The sequence below is a fragment of the Anabrus simplex genome, chromosome 1, assembly GCF_040414725.1.
Source record: "Anabrus simplex isolate iqAnaSimp1 chromosome 1, ASM4041472v1, whole genome shotgun sequence".
Classification (NCBI taxonomy): domain Eukaryota; kingdom Metazoa; phylum Arthropoda; class Insecta; order Orthoptera; family Tettigoniidae; genus Anabrus; species Anabrus simplex.
In genome coordinates, this window is record NC_090265.1 from 943,877,150 (window position 1) to 943,903,863 (window position 26,714).

General features: G+C 40.5%; 1 protein-coding gene across 2 annotated transcripts in view; it reads left to right on the forward strand.

The window, feature by feature from the left end:
- LOC136875028 (facilitated trehalose transporter Tret1-2 homolog) overlaps positions 1–26,714 on the forward strand; it is a 385,514-nt gene that overhangs the window by 234,679 nt on the left and 124,121 nt on the right. Inside the window, exon 1 of one of the 2 annotated variants that reach the window (XM_067148751.2) lies at positions 6,280–6,393. The exons of the other annotated variant lie outside the window; for it this stretch is intronic. The gene's annotated coding sequence lies outside the window, so the exon portion shown is untranslated. Of the gene's footprint in view, positions 1–6,279; positions 6,394–26,714 lie in introns of those variants that run through there. 2 annotated transcript variants of the gene reach the window in all.

A 26,714-nucleotide genomic window follows, 5' to 3' on the forward strand; every position in this document is an offset into this window, starting at 1 on the left:
TGCATTTTGAAAATTATTATTTTTTCTTCAGTTATCTTCTGGACACTTGTGGACATTCAGAAATTCTTCTTTAGAATGGTGAAACGGATTGGACAAACATGGACATGGCCCTTGCAGCTTAGATGAATTGGAACATGGAATTCAATGAATGATATCGACATTACAACAATCCAAAGTCAACAATGAAAACTCTTAGATGGCAATAATGTTAGAGCTAATGAAGGTGGTAAAAGTATATGGTCGTACAACAACCCCTTCTCGTGAAGTTGAAGAACAACTTGTTAATCATGGGTTTTTTTTAATTAGAGGAGCCCCTTTCTGGTCTCACAATGACTGATTTTTGTAAGTAAGCATTTCAAATAGCCAAACGGAATGAACTACCACTTAACTTCGGCCGAAATATAGAAACGTCCAGGAAAAAGTGGTTATACGCTTTTAAAGCACGACGTAAACATTTATCGTTACGTGAACCTGAGATGATGTCAATGGCCCAAGTTCCAGTGGAAGCTATTTCACCAATTTCTGAACGAGCAAGATGGGGAGCTCAGCGAACCATTTGCCATCTGCAGATACAGATGCGCCATCCGCTTCAGGAAGATATGATGATGTTACAGAAGTAGAGGAAGAGGATTGGCTTTGTTCCATGCAAGTACTCTCAGGAAAATATGGTCAGATATGTGTAGTGTCGCACTTGGGTGCATACACCGTGTTGGGGCAAACTCTGGCCTAACACGACTAAAACCTACTTGAGTTTTGTACCGGTACGACTTAGGACACTGCTGGTACGATTCACGTTACTGGTTTCATAAATCGTAACGATTGACGATAGAAAAATATTTATTTTAAATGTAAGCTCAACATCGTAATTATTTTAGCCGAAGAATATCAATAAACCTGTCTAGTTTTCTGAAAGAAATAACCGTAGTGTGTTAAATACTAATACACGGCAATAAAAAGTACGAATGTGTCAAGCAGTACAATTTAGGCAACTTTACCCTATATTTTTTTAAGGAGAATATATGCCCGAATTTCGAGGTGACCATAAGGGTCCAGATGATAACTGATGAAAGATAATATTTTTCTAAATGCCGAGCACCCTCTATACTCATTTTAATACACAGGGCATGGCAAACGGTTAATTTATGTTGTTACTGATAAATGAAAATCGTTCGAATGTCTGTCGTCGGAATCTATCTTGTAGTTTATTGGCGTGACATACTCACCTGAAAAAGCTGATGATCCGTAATAGCACTCTTAGTTATAGACGTATTCACGTCAAAATGAGATGCGCTGAAGAGCCGCCTTTTGCAGAATGATAGAACACATCTTAAGACACCCAGGACTTGTACAGTTGGTTTTCAAGGGAAGTGTAGGCGGTAAGAACAGTAGAGGTTGACAAGCAGATTAGAGCAGATGTAGGATGTAGTAGTTATGTAGAAATGAAAAGGTTAGCACAGGGTGCCATGGAGAGCTGCATCAAACCAATCTATGGACTGACGATTCAAACAACAACAACAACAACAGCGTCCACTATACTTGACTTTCTTGACAGGGTCCATTGCCTCATACGGTGTATCAGACGCTACTCAGTTGAACTTACGGGGGTGAGTTAATCTCGTTAGAGCCGCAGTTAATATAAAGTCTTTGTACTGCCCAGGAATTATGAATATACTGTAGATTGGGTATGAATGGCTCGGAGGTATTAGAAGAGAATATTGCAGCATAACAAGGAAGAATGAGAAAAACCCGTGAACGTCCGATTGGTACTGACTACTAAAGAAGGATTCAAACCCCGAGGAGAGAATTGTTTTCCTCACAGTTAGCCAAGATGCAAAACAGAATAGTAGTGACGTACCGTTTGTCAGGTTACTTCATACCGCTAGAGGAGGATTTGACCAGGGAAGTTTGATACCAGAGGTGAATGACAGGAGCCAAGCTGGCGTAAGTGGAAGTAATGCCTTATTCAACTTGAGGTCTTCACTGCCCTCGCGTCTGCATTAGGTGGCCGCGGAATGCGTGTATGTTCCTGCAGTCCTCGGCCTGAAGGCACATCTGATCCCCAACAGCTCCACTAACAGTAATTATAGTTATCCTTGGGGTCACTGAAGGGGCGTACTGCGGAAATAAGGAGCGAGGCACTCCCGAAAGAACTTACCATTCTGTCAAGCCCACTGACATGCTCATACCAGCCGACTCTGCAGGCGAATGTTTCACACCCTTCATCACAGGGACTGGATGTATAAGGAATGGTGTTACTAGAATCACTGTCCGACTCGTTGGCTGAATGGTCAGCGTAATGGCCTTCGGTTCAGAGGGTCCCGGGTTCGATTCCCGGCCGGGTCGGGGATTTTAACCTTCATTGGTTAATTCCACTGGCCCGGGGGCAGGGTGTTTGTGCTGTCCCCAACATCCCTGCAACTCACACATCACACATAACACTATCCTCCACCACATTAACACGCAGTTACCTACACATGGCAGATGCCGCCCACCTTCATCGGAGGGTCTGCCTTACAAGGGCTGCACTCGGCTAGAAATAGCCACACGAAATTATTATTACTAGAATCACTCATGTCTCAGTCACTTCCATATTGTCAAAGCCAAGGGCAAGATTGGGACCAATTGACGAAATTTACAAATATTTTTTCTTACCTGTATCAAAAGACACAGTACATAGTACTAAAAGTACACAAAATGACCAACAGATGGCGCTAGACAGCAACACGTCAGGTACAAATGGCTACACATGCTTGATATAACATGGGATTTTATTGACACCAACAACGAGTGCACAAACAGGCCAACAGATGGCGCTGGACAGCAACGCGTCAGTGATGTCGCATGAGACCCATGTACGGTATAAAAGGAGCTGTCGTGAGAGAGGGTGTCAGATCAGGTCACACTCTGACCAGTTACTAATGAATATATAAACTGACCACCAAAACCAAAACAATCCTGCTCAATACCAGTTAATTCATGAAACAGCACTCAAAGCCTAAGTAGGCTGAAGGGCTAAAATCCTCACGGTGCAGGCCCTGCCTGCACCAATGAGACGGTCCTGTGTGTAGGGTGTCAGATGCGGCTGCAGTCGCGGCATGTACACTTTACCAGAAAAGCCACTGTTAGTGAAGCCTTATTTACTTTATTTTGGTGTCAATAAAACCCCATGTTATGCCAATCATGTATGTCAGTTATAACCTCTCTACCTCCAATATTCCGTGAAGTATTGCCTCGTCAAATGTTAACGGACGTTTCGGTCACCCCATATATCTAGGCTTGTCATGGAATTAGGGGGCCGTCTACTAGAAGAAACCCTGCATCAGGCCTCTCCGGAGGCCATACGCCATTAATTAATTAATGGAATTAGGAATTTACATTAAATCTTGCTTTTGTTCGGTTCCTTGGCTGTATGGTCAGCGCATTGCTCTTCGGCTCAGAGTCCCCCGGGTTCGATTCCAGGACAGGGCGAGAATTTTAAGTAGTATAGTTCATTCCTCTGGAGTGTGGACTGCGTGCTTGTGTTCATCTCAGTACACATCCCATCATCTACATACAACACACCATACTACAACCACCAGAGAAATACATAGTAATGAATACATACTTCCATCAGGAAGGGCATCCGGCCGTAAAACTGGTATAAATAATGTTGAGTGCGATCCCCAAATACACTGAAGAAAGCGTATGAAAGAAGAATGAAATATTGTTTTTGTATATAAAGGAACTGTTAGTATTCTATAAAGATCTACAAAGAAAAAGGAAATTGAGATTATGCTACCGGGCGAGTTGGCCGTGCGGTTAGAGGCGCGCGGCTGTGAGCTTGCATCCGGGAGATAGTGGTTCGAATCCCACAGTCGGCAGCCCTGAAGATGGTTTTCCATGGTTTCCTATTTTCACACCAGGCAAATGCTGTGTTAATTAAGGCCACGGCCGCTTCCTTCCAACTCTTAGGCCTTTTCTATCTCATCGTCGCCATAAGACCTTAGAAAAAAAAGATGATGCTATGGCAGACTGCACTAAAACCGCGTGAAATTAAAAGAATATGTAAAATACCACTCCAAATAGTGAGAAGAATTAAACATTTTGGTAACACCAATTTCTGCTAAACGTATATCAAAAGCGTTTCAGTCTGTCGAACGCACTAGTTCAAAATATACTATAACATACCTGCAAAAGTACACATTATTCAACTATTTTTACTAGTTTTTACAGGTATGTTATATTTTGTGTTTTGAACTAGTGTGTTAGACAGACCAAAAAACTTCTACTTTACATTAACTAAGTCAACAACTGGAAAGTGTGGCTTCCTTCTTAACAAATTCAGCTAAACGTACAATATGGGTTGTTTGACGTAGTCCTGAGGAAAAGCTGCTGCAAGAACGTGTAAAAAACTGTAAAACATTTCTTAAAATAATAGTACTGAGTGTGATTTCAGGAAAAGGAATGGGGCGACATCAGTTTTCAACGTAATATGATGTTTCGTTTGTCCAAACTTTGTCTCGTTTCTCTACGGGATCGGGTATGACGTGAGATGAATCTGTCGTGGCGTGTTTTTATAATTGGATGCCCTTCCCGACGTCAATATCACCAGAGGAGTTAGTGAGATGAGATTAATGACGTGATATATGATAGTAGGAAGGGAGAGGGTGAAACCCAGTGCCGGCACATAGCTTACTCCTGTCGAATAGCACCAAGGGGTCTGGTCGTATGCCCTCACTCCATATGAATACTGCGGAGAGGTTTGGAAGTGAATTCACACTTTTGGCACGCAATCTGGTGATTAAAAATTGCATTCCACCACCTCCCCTACCCTGTCAGCCAACATACTGATGGTGAAAACTTTTTCGACCAATGGAACTCGAACAGGCTAACCGCAGTGTCCGACTGTTTAGACTTCAGCGCTTTAACGACCATGGCGACTAGGCGGACTATTTTTCAACATATAAGTTAACGGTCGAAAGAATTCTCCATGCCCAGTTCCCCAACTAAAGGCGTGATTTTCCACATCATGTAACAAAGGTTACAATGAGCCATCTTCTACAAAATAGAGTGGAAGTATTAGCCCAAATTTAACCCTATTGGGGTTTTATGAAAGATCTTGGGAGAAAGTCAATAGATAGGTTGATCAATGTGTTGCATTAAGGTAAATATTTGGAAAAATTTGATACTCAGGGAATAGAAGAAAAAAAATCCATAAGTAGATCTAAAGTCGCTGAAAAATAGAAATGAGGGTTTGGTATTGTAAAATTTCCTTGACCGAGCTCGATAGCTGCAGTCGCTTAAGTGCGGCCAGTATCCAGTAATCGGGAGATAGTGGGTTGGAGCCGCACTGTCGGCAGCCCTGAAGATGGTTTTCCGTTGTTTCCCATTTTACACCAGGCAAATACCGGGGCTGTACCTTAATAAAGGCCATGACCGCTTCCTTCCAGTTCCTAGGCCTTTCCTATCCCATCGTCGCCATAAGACATATCTGTGTCGGTGCGACGTAAAGCAAGTAGAAAAAAAAATTCCTCGCAGGTTCACTTTCAGAAGAAATAACAGAATCTACGTTGCGGGCATCCACATGGTTTTTACACGGGAGATGAATTATATTTTGATAATAATGAAAATTAAAGCCTCATAAAGTATTAAATGCAAGAAATATGCTCATTCTGTTTCTGAGTGACTGCCAGGCTGAGTAGGTCAGGCGATAAAGACCAGGCCTTCTGAGCCAAACTTGGCAAGCTGACGTATCTGAGCACCTTCAAGTACCACAGTACTGATCCGGGTTCGAACCTGCCAACTTGGACTCATATACCAGCACTCTAACATCTGAGCCACTCGGCCCAGCCAACTTAAAGTTCTCAATTGCTTCCTTGACAATTAGCGTGAAGAAGCGTAGGCGTGTAGTTTCCTCATCAACGTGATAGTGTCGGAAGGTTTAACCACAAAGCTTTGACGAAGGGAGGTGGGTGGTGACAGATAAGAATTTCACGAAAGTAATTGGAAATAATGTAACTTTCAACTCAAAGTCTTGGTTTCCTCATCAACGTCCGACTGTGAAGATCTCCCGGAGAGGGAAAACATCGAACCAGCGACCTTCAAGTTTCTACAATCTGTCAAAAGAGACACAGTAATACTGGTTTCTAATTGGTTTAGGGTTCTGCGGTATACGTAGATAGATATAAGTGTGTTTCGCGAATTGTAAATGGCGAAATTGAATAAGGAAATGGAGGGGAGGGGGGCGCTGTGGCCGGCCTCTGGCAACACCTTGTTGGTTATATCATGACTCAAGGAGAACGGCCACTCAGTCTCTTGTTCGCTGCCAACTTGTGCGGACTCTCTTCTTAAGGGCAAGGTTACCTCGTTCAGTAATGTTCACGCGACCGCTGCTCATCTAAGTTCATCGCCGCAGTGAGTACTCTTTCCTTTAATACCGTGCAAGTGCAAACTTTATCATTTCACGCGTCGTATTCAATCCAACAGAAAATTCTAGGAGTGAATTATTTGTGATTTTGAACGTGTTGGTGTCCTGTTTTGTGGATAAAATGTTTGAATTTTCGAACTTGTTTTTAGGGTATGTTTAAATGTTCGCGAATATATATTTAAAGAAATATTTTCATTCGAATCTCTTCACCCTCGAAATGGTAAGCATCAATATCGTGTTGGCTTGTCCCGTTTGCAGTGCCTATGTCTATCCATCGACAGGTTGTTATTGCTTCATTTAATTACTTTGTTCCGGTAACACAAAACAAGGCCTTATATATTTGTGAATCGAGAAGTACGATGATACCTTACACCTTATTCCACCCATAAGAACCAACTTTGTGTATACTCTCTTTGGAATCAAATAAGTTATGTTCAGCTACAATAGCCGAAATCAAATTTGTTCTGTGAGACAACATTTTCGGCATTTTGAGGTCTTTGAAAACCGTAAGAATACTTAGTGGGAAATAAAACCAGTAACATTACTGAACCTCGTTTTATTGGTCTGTTTGATCCACTTCGTTTATTTGTGCAAAATAACATTTTAGGACAAATATAATTGTATAAATTTGATGCTATCTCAAATATTATGCAGATTAATTCGTAGAGGCCTACTTCATTTTATATATCATTATCCGGGATCAGGTGCTCAGATACACCAGCCACCAGTTTTACTGGCACATTAAGAACTCATATGGAACAAAATTTCAGCACTTCGGCGTCTTCGAAAACCGTCAAAGTAATTAGTGATACCTAACACCAATATTATTATTATTATTATTATTATTATTATTATTATTATTATTATTATTATTATTATTATTATTAGCGAATTCTACCAATATTGGAAGACGTTAAGCAAATAAGTCAATTCTTCTGTGGGTTCTTCTTGATTTCCCAATAGGTTTTCATTCTTTCCGAGAAGGCTTGTTTACGCTCTTCCGACCACTTTGGTCTGTACTGTTTTTGTTGTGGTTGCTTTGATATAGCTTCCCAATTGTTTACTTTTTGCCTAAAGAGGGCTCTTTCTAGGATGTCTGTTGAACCTAGACAAAAACATTATTATTATTATTATTATTATTATTATTATTATTATTATTATTATTATTATTATTATTTCATATACCTTAAATTTTAGGTACTACAATTCAAGTTGCAAGTTATCATAAGTAGCTAAAATTGTAATCGTAATTCCACAAAGATCATTCCACTAGTTCTTAAATTTCATAAACATCTTTAATATAAAATGTAAGCATAATTAATATCACCATCTGAAACAGCGTACCGGCACCGCGATGTAGGGGTAGCGTGCCTGCCTCTTCCCCCGGAGACCCCGGGTTCGATTCCCGGTCAGGTCACGGAATTTTACCTGGATATCAGGGCTGGTTCAAGGTCCACTCAGCCTACTTGATCACAATTGAGGAGCTATCTGACGGTGAGATAGTGGCCCCGGTCTAGAAAGCCAAGAATAACGGTCGAGGAGATTCGTTGTGCTAACCACACGACACCAAAGCCTTCGGGCTGAGGTTCGGTAGCTTGGTAGGCCATGGCCCTTCGGGACTGTTGCGCCATGGAGTTTTTTTACAATTTGTTTTACGTCGCACCGACACAGGTCTTATGGCGACGATGGGATAGGAAATGCCTAGGAGTGGGGAGGAAGTGGCTGCGGCCTCAATGAAGGTACAGCCCCAGCATTTGCCTGGTGTGAAAAAGGAAAACCACGGAAAACCATATTCAGGGCTGCCGACAGTGGGGTTCGAACCCACTATCTCCCGGATGCAAGCTCACAGCTGCGCTCCCCTAACCCCACAGCCAACTCGCCCGGTAGTTTTTTTAAAATATCTGAAACAGTACTGTATTAATTTCACAATCATTTTTTGGATGTCACTTTGTTTATAATGTACTGAAAATAATAGTATGCTGGATATGCTGCCAGTAGAGAGTTCAGTATTGCAGGTTCAATAGTTAAGTTAAATTTTTATGCCAGAACACACGATTCTGATCGCACCAGATGATGTTTGACGTCTGTACTAATGTCTGTGTTATACGTAGAAGTAAAGCTATGCAGATAATCACATCACCGTGGGCTTACAAGCAAAACATTTTGTCAGTTCTGAGTTTTCATTTTCACACTGCCCTACAGCACTATTCTAGCTAACACACCCATCGCATAACAGACAAATATTCTTATTCTGAGAGCAGATATTAGCAATGGCATACTGCAAAATTTTTTAACTTATTTTTCTCAGATAGGTACTTTCATCTAAAAATCTGCTTAATTATATATTTCAAACTGCATGCCACGATGTGAGCTTCCGTGGCTCAGGCGGCAGCGCGCCGGCCTCTCACCGCTGGGTTCCATGGTTCAAATCCCGGTCACTCAATGTGAGATGTGCGCTGATCAAAGCAGAGGCGGGACAGGTTTTTCTCCGGATACTCCAGGTTTCCCCGTCATCTTTTATTCCAGCAACACTCTCCTTTCTTTTCATCTGTCAGCCATCAATCATTGCCCCAGAGGAGTGCGACAGGCTTCGGTAGCCGGCACAATTCCTATTATCGCCGCTAGATGGGGCCGTCGTCCATTCCATTCCCGACCTGATCAAATTACTGGAGACTGGCTGAGGATTTTCTTCACATGTCACGATGAGGAAACGATACCGGAGCATAAGATTTAGTCTTGTTGTACAGACGCACAGAAGAACTGCTAGTAATTCTAAATACACAATTGTTTTCTGGGCAAGGGTTACCGACAAAGCATATTCGTACCATCTGAGATACACGAGCGATAATATGCAGTATAGATTTAATTTTAATTTTTTAATTTTTGAGAAATATTCGTCTTAGATTTTTTTTTTTTGCTCATGTCTTTCCTCATTGTGGTTCCTTTCATAAGTAGGTAAACGTTAACGGTAGAATAGGAAATTTTATTCATTTGGCTTAATTGATTGATCGATGTTATGGAAATGCACTTCTTTCATATAGTTTTATTGTTACTCCAGAATATGCATCGTAATTATTGGTTTACACACGACACTTTTAATTGAAAAGTACGTAAGGAGCTTTTCAATTGGACCTACCAAATCAAGCAAACATGGCTAGTAATACCGTGATCATAGTCAAGTGACATTCAGTTTTTGATGGAATCCGAACCAAAAAGACTGAGTTCTCATTTTTAAAATTCCATATTAATAGAATAGAAATTACTAGATTGAAGGTATTGGCAGTAAAACACTAGTATAACAGAATACAATGACACGGGAAGCTTTAGAAATACTTTATATTCATAACCACGACATATTTTCTATTTATTTATTTATATTTATTTATTTGTTTATTCATTCATTTTGGTCCAAAGTGTAAAAAAAATTATTTGAAATCCAGGAGATCGACGCCAACATTAGAGTAGCCTATTTGAAAAAGGAATGTAAATTTAGCATTTCAATTTTTTCAAGAATGTATTGGATTTGACTTACACAACTGTTTCAATGCATTCTGTGCAGACTATTGCATGAATATATAGATTTTGCTATGTGTCAATACTGTTAATTCCTTTTTACATTTTTTTCGCTACTTGCCTTACGTCGCACCGACACAGATAGGTCTTATGGCGACGATGGCACAGGAAAGGCCTAGGAATGGGAAGGAAGCGGCCGTGGCCTTAATTAAGGCACAGCCTCAGGATTTGCCTGATGTGAAAATGGGAAACCACAGAAAACCATCTTCAGGGCTGCCGATAGTGGGGTTCGAACCCACTATCTCCCGGATGCGAGCTCAAAGCTGTGCGCTCCTAACCGCACGGCCGATTCGCCCGGTTGATAATTCCTGGGTGGTGGCGATTTTTAAGGCCAAATTTCCACGTTTATTTTATTTTGACGGACGATGCTTTAAGGCTGGATGTCCTTCATATTGCCTCGCGCTTGTGCTACTGAATTTCCTGGGATTCGAATCCAAGACACATGGTTTGCAAGCCGAGTGGATGGAACACTATGCCATTGTGCCCTCATGCAGATGATATCCAACCGTATTCGGGTCTATGAGCGTGAATCTCTCTAGAGACTTATAGACTTAACACTGACGTACACAAGTGTGCGGGGAATTTTATTTAGATATCATTCCAGCATTTTCTTACTATAAGAGAAGTAAACTCTAGGAAAATGCCATACACAATATGATTATCGAAATGTTCTAATTTTAGGGATCGTTCCATTCATTTATCCCTCAAAAATCCTCTCAGTGTAGTCATGAAGTGATAACACTCCTGAAGAAGTGTAATGATGGGCACAGACATGTACAACATGTCACTGTATAGGTGTAATAGGCAACCGCCGTTACAAAATTCTCCAAGCCTTCTTATTGTGAAGCGACAGTAACTAATGGCTCCTGTTCCCATGAAAGGCCGATGTTTTGTAGTCATTAATGTATAATCAATGTCAGTGTGACATCCTAAATAAAGCGACTACAACGATATTAAGTGAGACTTCTTTTGTTGTGGTGTATTTAATAAATCTTTCTACACTTAATCGCATTATTCATATGTATGGCATTCTTTAATCATGGTTTCCAATATGCTGTGTATGTGATGAGTTTTCATTACAGGGTTAATATCACAGAGGTGTAGTAGTTAACTGCTAGAGGACCATATTTTAAATATTATTATTATTATTATTTACTTTCCTTAAATTGTACACGTACAATCTAGGGGTGGTAGATGGATAAAAGGGTAAGCCCTACATACACGGAAGGGTCTCCATCCCCACAGGTTTGTTTACAAAAACTCTACTGAATATTTACATATGTGGAGACAATTTTAAATTTACATATTTACACTTCAAAAATACTGTACTCTCTAATTAATAGTAATTTTCTTTATTTATGCTATAAATATAAGAGTAAGATGACCCATCCATTTGTACCCTCACTCATACCCCTGTATACGCACTCATTTACAACCACTCTCACACCCGCACACATAGACATTCGTCCACATTCAACTGTACTTCCACACATCATTCTTGAAATTCTAAGCTACACAAGTTATATACATCACATATTGGTTTTTATTTATATTTTCTTTACTGTGTGGAGGGAGCACAGACATGTACAAAATGTCACTTTATAGGTGTAATAGTCAACCGCCGTTACAAAATTCTCAAAGCCCTCTTATTGTGAAGCGACAGTAACTAATGTCATATAAACAGCGAATGTGTCACCAAAGGTCTAGTGAATGGGGATGTCATACTACATGCAGTGCCGAATGGGCTTTCTTCCACCCTTGAAAAATCCGAGACTACTTTTTCCACGGAAAAAAATTAATTTCGTGTGGCTATTTCTAGCTGAGTGCAGCCCTTGTAAGGCAGACCCTCCGATGAGGGTGGGCGGCATCGGCCATGTGTAGGTAACTGCGTGTTATTGTGGTGGAGGATAGTTTTATGTGTGGTGTATGAGTTGCAGGGATGTTGGGGATAGCACAAACACCCAGCCCCCGGGCCATTGGAATTAACCAATGAAGGTTAAAACCCCCGACCCGGCCGGGAATCGAACCCGGGACCCTCTGAAACGAAGGCCAGTATGCTGACCATTCAGCCAACGAGTCGGACTTTTCCACGGTTAATCTCGCGATCTTCTGGTTCGGAAGTAGACACTACCTCTGATGTAGAAAAGTATATCTAAGTAAAGCCATCCATGGGGAATCTATGAGCCTACCATCACTTACTATTTGGAAAAAAAAAAAAAAAAAATTCACGCCCATTGATGTGATAGGTTTGATGATGGGAGCGAGGAATAATACCCCACTTTTTCTCAGATTTCTCTTTAGCTAATGGCTTTATTACTGTACTGCCGCTCATAAAAATTCATACATATTTCACGTAACGAAATACCTGATGTGACACTTGACGTAACTCTTAATGAAATAAGTTTGTATAGTCTAGTTCGTAGACTGTATGTTGAGTATTCAGCCTGAAGCTGGTTTTCCGTTGCTTTCCTCACCGAACCAGAAGATCCTATTACTTATCAGTCTCCCGAGCCCACTTAAACTGCTCGAAACCAACCGATCCTATGAGCGGTATTTTCACATCGTTCATAACAGGTTCTGGCTGCTCATGGAAAGACGTCACCGAGAGAACCGAACCTGATGTAAACGAAGAACATTGTGTATCCGTATGTATCCATCCGCGGTCTGAACGCTGATTGGAAAATCACTGGGCTACTCCCGAGCACATGGGATGGGCTGTCTTGGAACTGTCGTTACTTCACTTGATTGCGGTGATTACAGCAGAGTTAGCTCTACATAGACTGTTGCCGGATACCACTGATTGACACTCAATTGCGATGCGGATTACGAGACAAATTATATGAGCGCATGCGCCCCTGGCGCTCTTCTATTTGAAATGCTTGTTTATATTAAATAACAATGAATACAAATAGTTTTTTGTACATTTTTCTAAAATTATTTGAGGAATTATATTTCGGACATTTTGTATGTAGAATCGCAGTAGCCATGATGTGGCTAACTAACTAGTTTCATTTATCCGCGCAGGTGTCCCGAGGCAGCGCTAACCAATAAACGTCAACCCAAGCACGTGCTCATGTCTAAAACACGACTGGTTCTCTGGATGAAATCTGTTATAGGATCGCTCGTACCTCAGTCACTTTAATATTGTCAAAGCGTCGCCGAAAACTTTCGATGTGTTAGTGCGAAGTTGAACAAGTACTGTGTAGAGATGAGAAGATTGCAAGAATGAGGAATGTGGCGTGCAAGCACGAACTTCCTGTTCTGCCCAGACAGATCGGCTCTTACAAGCTCTTATGTGCTACACGAAAACATTGACTCACACTTTGCAGTTTGCTGGATTACAACTGACAAGAGCGAAGAGCTGCCAGTAGAAGATAACATAAACTGGGTAGTGGCGGAGTTGCTATGGTAACCATTGCGTCACTGGCTCTGCTGGTGAAAACCCCTTCGCCCCGTGCCTCACCGGGCATGTGCATTCTTCTGATCTCCCAACAATACTATTCTTTTTGTGTCAAAGCTAAGAATGATACTGAGACAAACATGTCAATAAAAGTAAGAAAGCACTAGGTCTCATTAGAAAAGACAAGAGTAGACTGTGAGAGTTTAATTCCTTTCAATTGTTCCTTTTCGTTTAATGAGTAATCTTCGTCTTTGACAGCCTTTGTTTGCAAACCGTAAAAGTATTTAGTGAGACGTAAAGCCAATAACATTATTATTATTATTATTATTATTATTATTATTATTATTATTATTATTATTATTATTATTATTATTATTATTATTATTATTAAAGTTATCCATAGAGATGTATCTGCTTCTAACTCTTCCTTTTACCGTTTCTTCCACGGAACGACGAATTTCGAAGAATAAAAATGAAATTACATGACCCAATACAGATTCAGTGAACTCAGCCTTCTCAACATCGAATATGACGTCACTGAAATTATTTATAACTTTGCATCCCAGAAAGCACGTTGCATGTCTAGTTTCATTAGACTCTGAAATTATTTATGCTGCATTTCAATCCCTACAAATTTTAAAACTAAATATTTTACTTATTTTTGTAATCTTGCAGTATTTGACTATGTATAATTATGAAAGGAATATATATAGCATTAAATCGTTGCTTGTACCTACTGCGGTAAAATGTGTAAGTTATGTCTTATTGACAACCCCAAACCAAAATGCCATGGCGCAAAAACCCCGAATGACCATGGCCTACCAAGCGACCGCTGCTCAGCCCGAAGGCCTGCAGATTACGAGGTGTCATGTGGTCAGCACGACGAATCCTCTCGATCATTATTCTTGGCTTTCTAGACCGGGGCCGCTATCGCATCTTTGTCCTGCTCCATGACTAAATGGTCAGCGTGCCGGCCTTTGGTCGCAGGGGTCCCGGGTTCGATTCCCGGCAGGGTCGGAAATGTTAACCATAACTGGGCAATTCCGCTGGCACGGGGGCGGGTGTTATCTTCATCATCAATTCATCCTCATCATGATGCGCAGGTCACTTACGGGTGTCAAATAAAAAAAGACCTGCATCTGGCGAGCCGAACTTGTCATCGAGCACTCTCGGCACTAAAACCATTCGCCATTTCATTTCCTCTTATTGACAGGTTTAAAAAATTTCATGAACTAGGCCTTATGTTGTTCTTTTTCAGGCGAGTCCGTATTATATTCGTTAGTCTCTACCTGTTACCTAGATAATCATACCAGTGCAGACACACAGTTGCCCAAATGGCAGAAAAATAAACAAACCTCACAAATATGAGAGAGGCGGTCCATGGTCCTTAAACTAGAAAACAGCAGATTTACTTACCTGCCAAATCAAGCAGTATATTAGAAGAGTTCACTTACTGGAAGAACTAAAATGTTGAATTTTTACATAGGATAAGTATTGATGGATACCAATGAATACGAATACAGTGTTGGCGGGCTATCAGTTAGGTACAGAAAGCCAGCCTGAGTGGTTCCCATGTTATTACTTCAAATGTAGCGATCCACTTTGTCATCATGGATTGTATTTTTTGCTGGGCGAATTTCCTTTCTCCTTTGCACCACTCGCCAAGTGCAATGAAGAAGAGAGCCACGTGACGCACTGTACCTTGGCTTGTCCGCAGCTTCCTATAATCCTTTCGGGCATCAGTCACTGTATACGTCCTAATTAGCTACAGTACGAAAACACTAGTCGCGAGACCAGTGACTGAGCAGGTGTTTCGTCAGACTGCAATTTGACCTTGACTGCAAAAAGCATATTTTGTTGCTTTAACTTTAAATTCTCCAGTCTACCGAGCACTAAATATAACAACTACAACCCTATAACGTACCTGTATTAAACAAAGCATATTTTCTTTAATAATGTGGTTAATTTCGTTGTTTAATAATATTTAATAATGTGGTGTTTAACAATTAACAATGATTAATATTATAAAACAAACTAGCATAGATCATGACAAAATTAATTTAATATTAATTCATATTATTATTATTATTATTATTATTATTATTATTATTATTATTATTATTATTATTATTATTATTATTATTATTATTATTATTAATCTTCTTCCTCCTTGTCTTGTCCGGATGTTTGCTACCACCATGACTATCATCCTTTTGTTGTAATAATAATAATAATAATAATCGTATGGCCTCAGCTACCGTGTGCAGACATTTCAATTTGACGCCATCTGGCTGTCTGCTCGTCAATTTAGACGTTCCGCTTTACTCTAGGCCCCCACTAGATGGCAGACCGAGTAAACCGAAACTCTCTTGGGCGTCTATGGCTGAGATTTAATGAATTTTGTCGGGTAAACACCAAATGTGTCACCAGAGATCTTTTACATGCCGATATCGTACGACATGGAGTGTCGAATGGACTTTTTTCCGCCCTTCAAAAATCCGACTACCTCTGCCGGGTTTGAACCCGCTATCTTGGGATCCGGAGGCGATCAGATCCTTTTGTTGTGTAAGGTGTGGAAAAGATCCGATGTTAATATTCCAACCCATTTCTTCAAATTGTGGAACCAAGATGTTCTTCTTCTGCCAGGTCGTCATCTACTGTCATTTTTTTTACAATTTGTTTTACGTCGCACCAAGACAAATAGGTCTTACGGCGACGATGGTATGGAAATGCCTAGGAGAGGGAAGGAAGCGACCGTGGTCTTAATTAAGCTACGACCCCAGCATTTGCCTGGTGTGAAAATGGGAAACCACGGAAAACCATCTTCAGGGCTGCCGATAGTGGAGTTCAAACCCACTATCTTATAGATGCCTTTCAATTTTCCCTCGAATCATTAGGCCTACCTGTAGTAGCCGGTAATTTAATGATTCCTTATTGTGTGACCCATACTTATCAGTTTCTTCATTTTAATACATTGTTGTATAGGCCTAATATTATTTAACAACAATATTACAAAAATATAAAATTAAATAAACCAACAAAACTTCGAATATTCATTTTCCTATTATTATTATTATTATTATTATTATTATTATTATTATTATTATTATTATTATTATTATTATTATTATTTTGTAGCGGATTCTTTCAGGCTATCTTTGAAGACTACCTTTTGCAAAGACGTCGTTTTCAGTAGCTACAATGTTAAGCGAGTTCAACCTTTCTTGTTTCACTGAAGATATTCGTTTCTATATTTTGGAAACAATTTAAGAAAGGCTGATTGTAATTTTCGCTCAAGATCATGTTATGTTTTCTGCTGTCGCGGGACCGATAGGTCAGTATATACTCGGTTATTGGGTCATCCGCTACTGTTGACAACTGAAACTTCATTTTTCTAGAGAGAATTGTTGAATCATTCATCACTATGGACTTTATTCTCATGAGAAAATTGCAAGAAATTCACACAGAACGTTCCCTGGAGAGCATGCCGTTATCACACGTTTGGAAAGCGCAGAAGCAGAATGAGTCCAGTGGCTTCAATTAACTCGCACGCAAGATGCACTTTTGGTCAATGACCAAACCAAACCAAACCAAATCCCATGGCACTACAGCCCTTGAAGGGCCTTGGCCTACCAAGCAACCGCTGCTCAGCCCGAAGGCCTGCAGATTACGAGGTGTTGTGTGGTCAACACAACGAATCCTCTCGGCCGTTATCCTTGGATTCCTAGACCGGGGCCGCTATCTCACCGTCAGATAGCTCCTCAATTCTAATCACGTAGGCTGAGTGGACATCGAACCAGCCCTCAGGTCCAGGTAAAAATCCCTGACCTGGCCGGGAATCGATTCCGGGGCCTCCGGGTAAGAGGCAGGCACGCTACCCCTACACCACGGGTACGGTGTCAATGAAGTCTCTTAAATACACTGAGATGTTAGTAGCTATAACAGAGTCTTAAACAGCTCAGCACTCAAGGAAATGCTATCCGTAACTGTGCTGGTGAACACTTCCTAGCGAAGTATGAAAGGCTTGTCTATCTCTTAGTTCAAGGTTCTAGTTTCGATTCCCGGCACATCAAAGAATTTAAATCCATGTATGAGGGCTGGCATGGAGGTTTCACAGCCGCGTAACGAACCAGAAAACCTGTCTGATACGAGAGGTGAAATATTGAAATGGCGTATGGCTTTTAGTGCCGGGAGTGTCCAAGGACAAGTTCGGCTCGCCAGATGCAGGTCTTTTGATTTGACTCCGTAGGCGACCTGCGCCTCGTGATGAGCCCCCGTGCCGGCGAAATTAACCAATTATGGTTACAATTTCCGACCTTGCCGGGAATCGAACCCGGGACCCCTGTGACCAAAGGTCAGCACGCTAACCATTTAGCCATGGAGCGGAACATATGAGAGGTAGTGGAATAGATTATGATGAAGGGGAATTTCCTCAAAGTGTCAGTAAGGCTATTTACATAGGCTTCACTCACTAGAACTGTCGTAGATGCCAACCGACTGTGCTAGGATTCGACGCCTCAACCTTCACTCTGGGAAGGTGAGCACCAAACCAGTTATGCAGCCGCCAACTATCTCTTACAGTCCTTCAACCCTGATTACGTAAATCATTTTAATTTCAGCATTCAATGAGTTTTGACTGAAGAAGGCAGTGACCTCCTGCAAAAAATGTTCCTATTTGGTGGTATGTGAGAACCATTGTTCGTAGTAAGAGTGAAATCTTCAGTTAGTGGTTTTCTCGGCTAATTTGTTAAACTAGCCAACATTTTAAGTGAGGTTAACGTTATCTCGACTTCTTGGGTTAATGTTCAGTGCCCAGGCCTTCAGTTCAGAGGATTCTGGGTTCAATTCGTGGCCGGATCGGGGATTTTAGCAGCGTGTGGTTGATTTTTCTGGCTCGGGGACTGGATATTTATGTTTGTCCCAATATATACATTTTCATATACACGCACCATACAAGACTAGAGAAACACGCAATAATGAATACATACCTCTATATAGGGTTCGCGTCAGGAAGGGCACCCGGCCATATAATAGGCGGGGTGTGGGAAAAGCAGCGGAGGAAGAACTGATCTGAATGTTCATATTTTGTGAATACCTGAAAGAATAAGGCCTTTAATCAGTTTCATGGAACTTGTAATAACTGATTAGAACCATTCTAATGGAGCAGAAAGTGAGAATAATAACTAGGGCTCGGAAGTTGAGGAAAAATATTTTTTCTCGAGTGTCCGAAGACAAGGCCAAAAAATAATGTGTGTTTATTTTGGTTGATAGTAGGCATGAACATGGTTTTATTTGTCCTTTTTCGCATTTTTCTTGTTTTTGGCTTATTGGTTCTTTTTAAGCCTTTTATGATTAACGGCCTTTTTTCCAACTTTAAATTATTTCGACTACATTTTTATTGCTCATTCTTAATCATTAGTTCATCCATCACCTCTTAAACATATTTTCTCTAGTAAATACATATACGTAGGTCGAGTCATAAGTCATGGCAACTAATTTTATTTTCTCGTGAACAGGAGAAAACACGGAAAATCTAAGATATGCATTTGGAAACGGATGGTATGTATTTGCGTATGATGCAACTAGATGGTGTATGTAAACAACAGTGTGGGTCTAAGTGTGCCCCCAAGTTCGGTGTGTGAGTGAGAGCGTCACAAAATACGTGAGAGGCAGTTTATTACAATTCCTTTTTGTTGTACCATATTCGCCGTGGAGTGCGAACCAAACGTCCAGATCTTTTAGACAACGCCAAAATCCCACGCGATATCGCAACACCTCACACAGCAGCCATCGTTCAGCGTCGCTTACAACGGTGGGGATGGGAGGTTCCTCCACACCCGCCTTATTCGCCTGATCTGAGCCCGTGTGACTATGATCTAATCCCCAAAGTCAAGAAGCCATTACGTGGAAAACTGTTTGCTAACAAAGAGGACATCGAGACAACATTTCGGAGAGAAGTGTCACACGTTACCGATACACATGCAGCGAATGGTATTCAGCGCCTGCCACACCGCTGGCACCGCACAGTGGAAACTTTGGGTGATTATTTCGAAGGTCTGTAACCAGTGGATACCTGCCCTTTGTACGTATTCTTGTGTATTTGCTGTCTATACCATAATAAAACAATGTTTACCAATGGTCTGTGTTCTGTCACTTTCCTACGAGAATCTCCTGAAGTCAGAATTTGTCTTAAGGCACTATGCATAAGTACATGCCTTATATTTCCAAATGCATATCTTAGATTTTCCGTGTTGTCTCCTGTTCGCGAGAAAAAAATAGGTGCCATGACTTAAGACTCGACCCTCGTATCTGAACCATATCTGAAAAGAAAGAACATGAAATGAAAAAATGAAACTATTGCTTGAAGAAAAACAGGAGTACAAAATTATGTGCAAGATAAGTGAAATATTGAAAGGAGAAAATGTTGATGTCACTTGATTCAAGTTTGAACTATTAACATCCGTTGGTGTGGAGATACGTTTCTCGATGTTTCACAAGGTGTTGTCTGAAAACAGAGGATCCTTTACACCTAAGGACCTGGAGATGACTATTGTGATATACTGCTAAGTCAACTGAGGTGAGGTTTTCGGATTCCACCTTAGTGTATTTAAGCCAAATATGATTCCAGGTATACTTTCAATTTATTTCTCCAGGATGTCCATTGGGGGTTTGCTGAATTAATTCTAAATATAAACAAGTCATTCAAAATTCTGCAAGATTTATTTATTTTTAATTTATGCATCCAAAAATATATAAGACTTGCAAAACCCGACAGACGTTGTCCTGCCCGTGTACATTTATTTACCTCAGCATATACAACACTAATATCGGTCGTTTTCGATTACTGTTACATTTCTTCCTCTCCCCACACTATTTGATAAAAGATGAAATAAGTTTTAAGGAACACATCATAATCTTCACATAGTGTTGGGTAGGCAACCCGCTGATCGGACTTGTCTTGCGGTTTGCTTATCTTCCCCTATTTTATTTTTCACCCCTTAGTGCTGAACTACCAATCAGATTTCGTTCAAACCACTTCATAATCCCTCTCAGATGTAATAAGAACAAAATGTCAAAATTTCAGCGAAATCGGTCCAGTAGTTTTTGAGTCTATTAGCTTCAAACATACCAACATCCCGTTTTATATATATATATATATATATATATATATATATATATATATATATATATATAAGATAATATCTGAAAGAAGGAGTATTTTGCACTGTATGTTGCATACCACCAGAATTTTATATTTTCAAACGATTATATTCCTTCATTAAATAAGTAATTAAAACTAAAATTACTAAATAAATTTAGATTGCATTTTAGCGTCTTTTTGGCCAGTTTTAGGTCCTGTTTTGATATTTTTAGATCTTTTTTAGGCAATTTATAAGTGTTTCAACTTCCGAGGCCAACTTATAAAGACAATAGTTGAATTTCTGGTCTGCAAGGGGTATTGAAAACAGTGACCATTTTGAGTAACATTCCTTTCAGTTATCTTTACGTTTACTCCAGTTAAATGATGGGATATTGCTCTACTACTGTCACAATCCGCAGATACCACAACAAAATGAACCAAAAATCTCGAGAAATGTTCTGGCCTTATCCTGTAATGTCGCTGGAATACCAATTCACTTGCGGTGTGATCTCGAAGTGTTATGTAAACGTTTGCGATTTGTTCTGCGGATAAAAGTGTGAAGGCTGAGTCGTGATTTCATACTAGAGATTCTCTTTGCCTCCATCTGAAGTCATGTTTGACGTAGAAAAGAAATAGAAAAATACTGTGTAGTAATGAGTTAGAAGAAAATAATCAACTGAAGGTAGTGAAGACCCAGGGAATTATCACTTACTTTCTACTCTCGATATAAATACCCCAAGGTTGGTCCAATCCTCAGCGCTTGTTTCACAAATGCCAAAGAACACAGATTACGCCGTAAGAGGAAAACGAAATTAGAGACTGGTGGAGTGGTTTATATTCCTTTCGACCGTTATCTAATATTTATGGAGGTCACAAAATTCCAGTGCCATGCTCACTGGCTTCGTAGCAAGTCAGCCACGATTTAGATCTCGCCTAGGGCACATGTGACTTTTGAAACAAAGATGTCCTGGCCTTTCGAATTCCACAAAAGACTGGAGGTCTCGTGGCTATGATCAAATCAGTACTCATGTAAAGCTACAAGTCTCAAAGATTTTTAAAATTATCAGTCATAAATCAGTTATGTGTTGACTTTTCCAACAATTAAGAGCGCAATATAATCATTGTCATTACACAGGATTTCATCTTGCAAGTGACATTCAATCTTAGGCCATCCGATATATATATGTAAAGTATATGAGTTACGAAAAAGAACCAAAGATAACGGCTTTTTGCAAATGATGATATACCGTATAGTATAGAGTAATTTAGAGGATTGTTAGCGATTGCAAAAAGATCTGGACAGCAGCAGGACCTCTTGGTGACATTTACAACCTACCTGACTTCTCACCCCATTTACCACTGTCGGCAGTCCTGAAGATGGTTTTCCGTGGTTTCCCATTTTCACACCACGAAAATGCTGGGGCTGTACCTTATTAACGCCACGGTCGCTTCCTTCCCGCTCGTAAAACAACTTGTAAAAAAAGGTACAGATGCAGCATTTGCCTGGTGTGAAAATAGGAAACCAAGGAAAACCATATTCAGGGTTGCCGACAGTGGGGTTCGAACCCACTATCTCCCGGATTCAAGCTCACAGCTGCGCAGCCCTAACCGCATGGCTAACTTGCCTGGTATTGTTTAATTTACTAAGCCACTTAATTATAAAATAAAATACGCCCATTTTGAGATCGAATATCTCAGACTTTCCAGAAAACCGAAATTTATTCTCAGAAACACCTGTTGACGTCTATAAATAGTCCACTTGACCGGTCGAGTTTCAAATGACGCAACTTGCAAAGCACAAGGCCGCGCGAGTTCTCTTGCACGGTTCATTTCTGGAATTGACTACTACGATGTCATCCTTTCGCTTCACTACGCTGTTACGTAACTACCTGTGTGACTAGTTCGCGCCAAGGAATTTCTCTCCTAGTAAACTGCAGCAGTGATTGTCAGCTGTTTATCTTCCTCGATGTAAATGAATCACACCTCTTATACCTTACAGCACCTGTCCCCTACCTTCGATGCAGCGTAACTGTAAACAAGGTATACTGACCTTTAGGAATGTGCCAAGGAATAATAATAATAATAATAATAATAATAATAATAATAATAATAATAATAATAATAATAATAATAATAATAATAATAATAATAATAATAATAATAATAATAAAACCCAGCGTGCGCTGCTACGTCTCAATAAATAAAAGTAATTATATTTTATGGAATTTTTAATTAACATTTTTCTTCATTATTTTTTGTTTGTTATTTATATTTTTGTTATTACATTTACTTGTAATTTCACTTACAAAACAAAGAAATAATTACTGTAAAAATATTCTATTTTTTTAGATTTCTATGTCTATTAATATGATCAAACTATTACTATTTGTTTACATAAATGGCGATTTACTGTATTTGCATGATGCATGATGTTGATTGCAACGCGAGTGGGTACATGACATTCTTTGTTTTCCCACCTGGTGCGAAAGAGAACAGATTCCTCGGCAATGAGTTGCCTACATACATTAAAGTAAATCTCGAACACGGCATGTTGGATTCCTATTTCCAAATAAGAGGTAATGAGTTGGCTAGTTATACGACCTCCTAGAAAGAAACGTATTTCATAAAACATGGCGGCCTGTTTCCATCATCCTCTATACAGCATTTCTTACCGAACTATCATGATACAGAGTAATTCGTAGTCGCCTAGCGAAAATCTGACCACCAAGTCGATCTAAATCTTGGTGTGGCTTTGTAATTAAATGGATAACCTAAAATAAACATATTTTCGTTTAATTTCCAAGAAATGCAAGCTTTTTCCTGTACTATTGAGAGTATTTGGAAGATTTTGATACAAACCCCACCTTCTAAATCCCTCTGGTTTAAGAGCTTGAGTTTTGCGAAACACACCTTAGCGTTTTATATAGATAGATAATACAGTAATAATAATTTTACCAAGCTGGGTAGCTGCAATCGCTTAAGTGCGGCCAGTATCCAGTATTCGGGAGATAGTGGGTTCGAACCTCACTGTCGGCAGCCCTGAAGATGGTTTTCCGCGGTTTCCCATTTTCACACCAGGCAAATGCTAGGGCTGTACCTTAATTAAAGCCACGGTCATTTCCTTCGCACTTCTAGCCCTTTACCATCCCATCGTCGCCATAAGACCTATCTGTTTTGGTGCGACGTAAAGCAACTTGCAAATAATAATAATAATAATAATAATAATAATAATAATAATAATAATAATAATAATAATAATAATAATAATTTACTCCCTCTTACCCGCTTTTCCACCCGCGTTACCCAGGTTTTGCTAATCCAAGCGAATGCGTCCTTTGAGTTTTGTAAAATATCACTAACTGGAACACAAATACTTATATGGTATCGTGGACATTTTTTCGTAGAGCTTTTTATACTTCATGATTCTTAGGCCTATACACATAATTGGTAGGTAATTTAAAGGTTTAGGTCTCAGAATTGTTCTTCCCGTGTCTAGTGCATAGTTTCTACTGTTAACACTCGTTTTCTTTTGTGGCTGAACATTATGTGATACAGTGAGTCACAAACTCATACACGATCGTAATTTATTTCTTTCGTTATGAACAGAAAGCTGGGCGATTATATTTGTGATATTATGTTTTGTATTATGATGTCACTTCTAGTTAGTTATCTTGAGTCGGGCTGAGTGGCTCAGACGGTTAAGGCGCTGGCCTTCTGACCCCAACTTGGCAGGTTCGATCCTGGCTCAGTCCGGTGGTATTTGAAGGTGCTCAAATACGTCAGCCTCGTGTCGGTAGATTTACTGGCACGTAAAAGAACTCCTGCGGGACTAAATTCCGGCACCTCGGCGTCTCCGAAAACCGTAAAAGAGTAGTTAGTGGGACGTAAAACAAATAACATTATTATTAGTTATCTTGCCCATAAATCAACTCAAGTATCTCTGTCATGTACATGGCACAGTGGTAGATGTATAGCAATAAACTCACTGTGCTTTTAGCAGTACCCGTTCAATTCCTTTCCCTCCTTTTCGATATTGGAGTGGCCTTTAACACTACCCCTTCACTCCTTCACCACCTTTTCAGTACTGGAGTACGGCAGTGTTGATTGTTTATGTTGGGACACCATTTCTGTGCATGCGTGTACCATAAGTACATAGATTCGGGGAAAACCACCATCGCCAGTGTTTACTGCCGTGGAGTACAAAGTTTTGTTCACAGGAATCACCGTCGACTGGCTTGGATAGTAAGATCGGTTAGACGGGTCACAGCGCAACAGGTTACTAGGTTACTCGCAAATTCAATGCGGATAACAAAAAAGTGGGAGCAGGACTACCTCGTCGCTTTGAGGTACAGTAGACACCGTTTCACTTCGATACCACTGCTCACCGCACGTCACAAGGCACAAATAAGGGCACTGGCACAGGAACACCACCACTTAACTCTCGAAGCATAGAGAAAGATCGCCTGGACATCAGAGTCGTGGTACTAGTTTGTACACGCCGATGGCAGAGTACGAGTGCTCATTAAGCACTCGAGGCAATACATTCCCTTATCAACAGGGCACATTTCAGACAGGAGGTGTTTGTATCATTGTACGGGGCTTATTCACGTGGTATGAAATGGGGCCCCTGGTACTTCTAACAACGACTCTCACCGACGAAAGATACAGGAAGCCGCTGTCAGATCATGTCCACCCTTTTGTTCACCTACAGCACACGGCAGGAAACCTAAACGAATTCACCGTCCAGTCGTTCGATGAACACTCCATGGACATGATGATGCTGGTCCGAAAGGTTACCCGACATCAATCCTATTGAGCACATCTAGGATGCTACCGAGAGAGATGTGCGCGCCGTTGACACTGCTCCGAAAACGCTCTGTGCATTATGGGAGGCCGTGCAGTGGTCATGGAACAATATGACATCCCACGCTTTCGGTATCTTGTGGAGTTCCTGTCACGCCGCATTGTCGCATCGTCGTTAGGGTGAAGTGGATTCTGTACACAACTAGATAGGTCTCTCTCATTCAACTGGCCATCAGTGTCGTTAGTGGAGATCTTTAATTGTTTAGGTAGCGCATGCCGAGAAAGTGTTTGCGTGGCATCATTTTCTTCGAGTTGCTTTGTAGAAATCGTTCTTGTTGGGCCTCTTTTCATCACAGTTCATCATTTAATAATACCTCCGAAACCTTCCTCAGGAGATCCTATAGACAACAGTGAAAAGTATAAGTTGTCAAACTACAACCGAACACAGATACATACAGTACATATAGACGTAGAATTTTACACACCGCTACGTAGAGATATGCGATACGTGGTCAAGGTCTGATCAACAATCGCCTTAAATGAGGTTTTTTGACGTGTAAGTAAATTTACTGACATGGCTATCTCATGTATGGAAAATATTTAATGGTAAACACTGTGTCAGGATTCTAATCCAGAAGCTTGAACACACGAATAAAGCCGTAACCAGTACATGCCTTCTGTGACAAGTTGGTATATCTTAGGTCTGACGTCTATAACCCTCTTCACATTGTAAAAGCACATCACTTGTCGGAGGGAATCTCAACATTGCACTTAATATTATGAGCTATCTAGTCTTGTTCCTCTAGCGCCGCTTATTCCACATCGTAATGGGGTCGCGGGCACGCGATCTATGGTTCACAGGTGGACTTAACGAGTTTCAAGGTCGATTGCTCTTCTTGACGCAAACCCCATGTGAGGTTCTCCCGTGATTAGCAATGTGCGCGTAAAGGCAAACACAAACAAAAATATGAAGTCCTCAATCTACAGGAATCAACCAGACATGGTTAAAATTCCTGTAGATAGAGAATCGGTCCGAGAACTAACTGAACCGAAGACCACCACACTGACCATTCAGCGAAGGAACCCGACGTACGTTAGCTAGTATCATCGGGAAAGTACTGAAATTCCTTTGACAATTATCATGTCTAGGTATAGCTATTATTGAAAAACCTACAACCTGTTTTCCAGTCAATGACCGGGTCAGAGATGGGATGAATGAAGCCCCCAACTTGCGGCGAGGATAGGAATTGTGCCGGCTGCCGAGGCCTGTCACACTCTTGTAGGGCAATGATTAATGACTGACAGGTGAAATGAAATGATAGTGGAGAGTGTTGCTGGAATGAAAGATGACAGGGAAACCCGGAGTACCCGGAAAGAAACCTGTCCTGCCT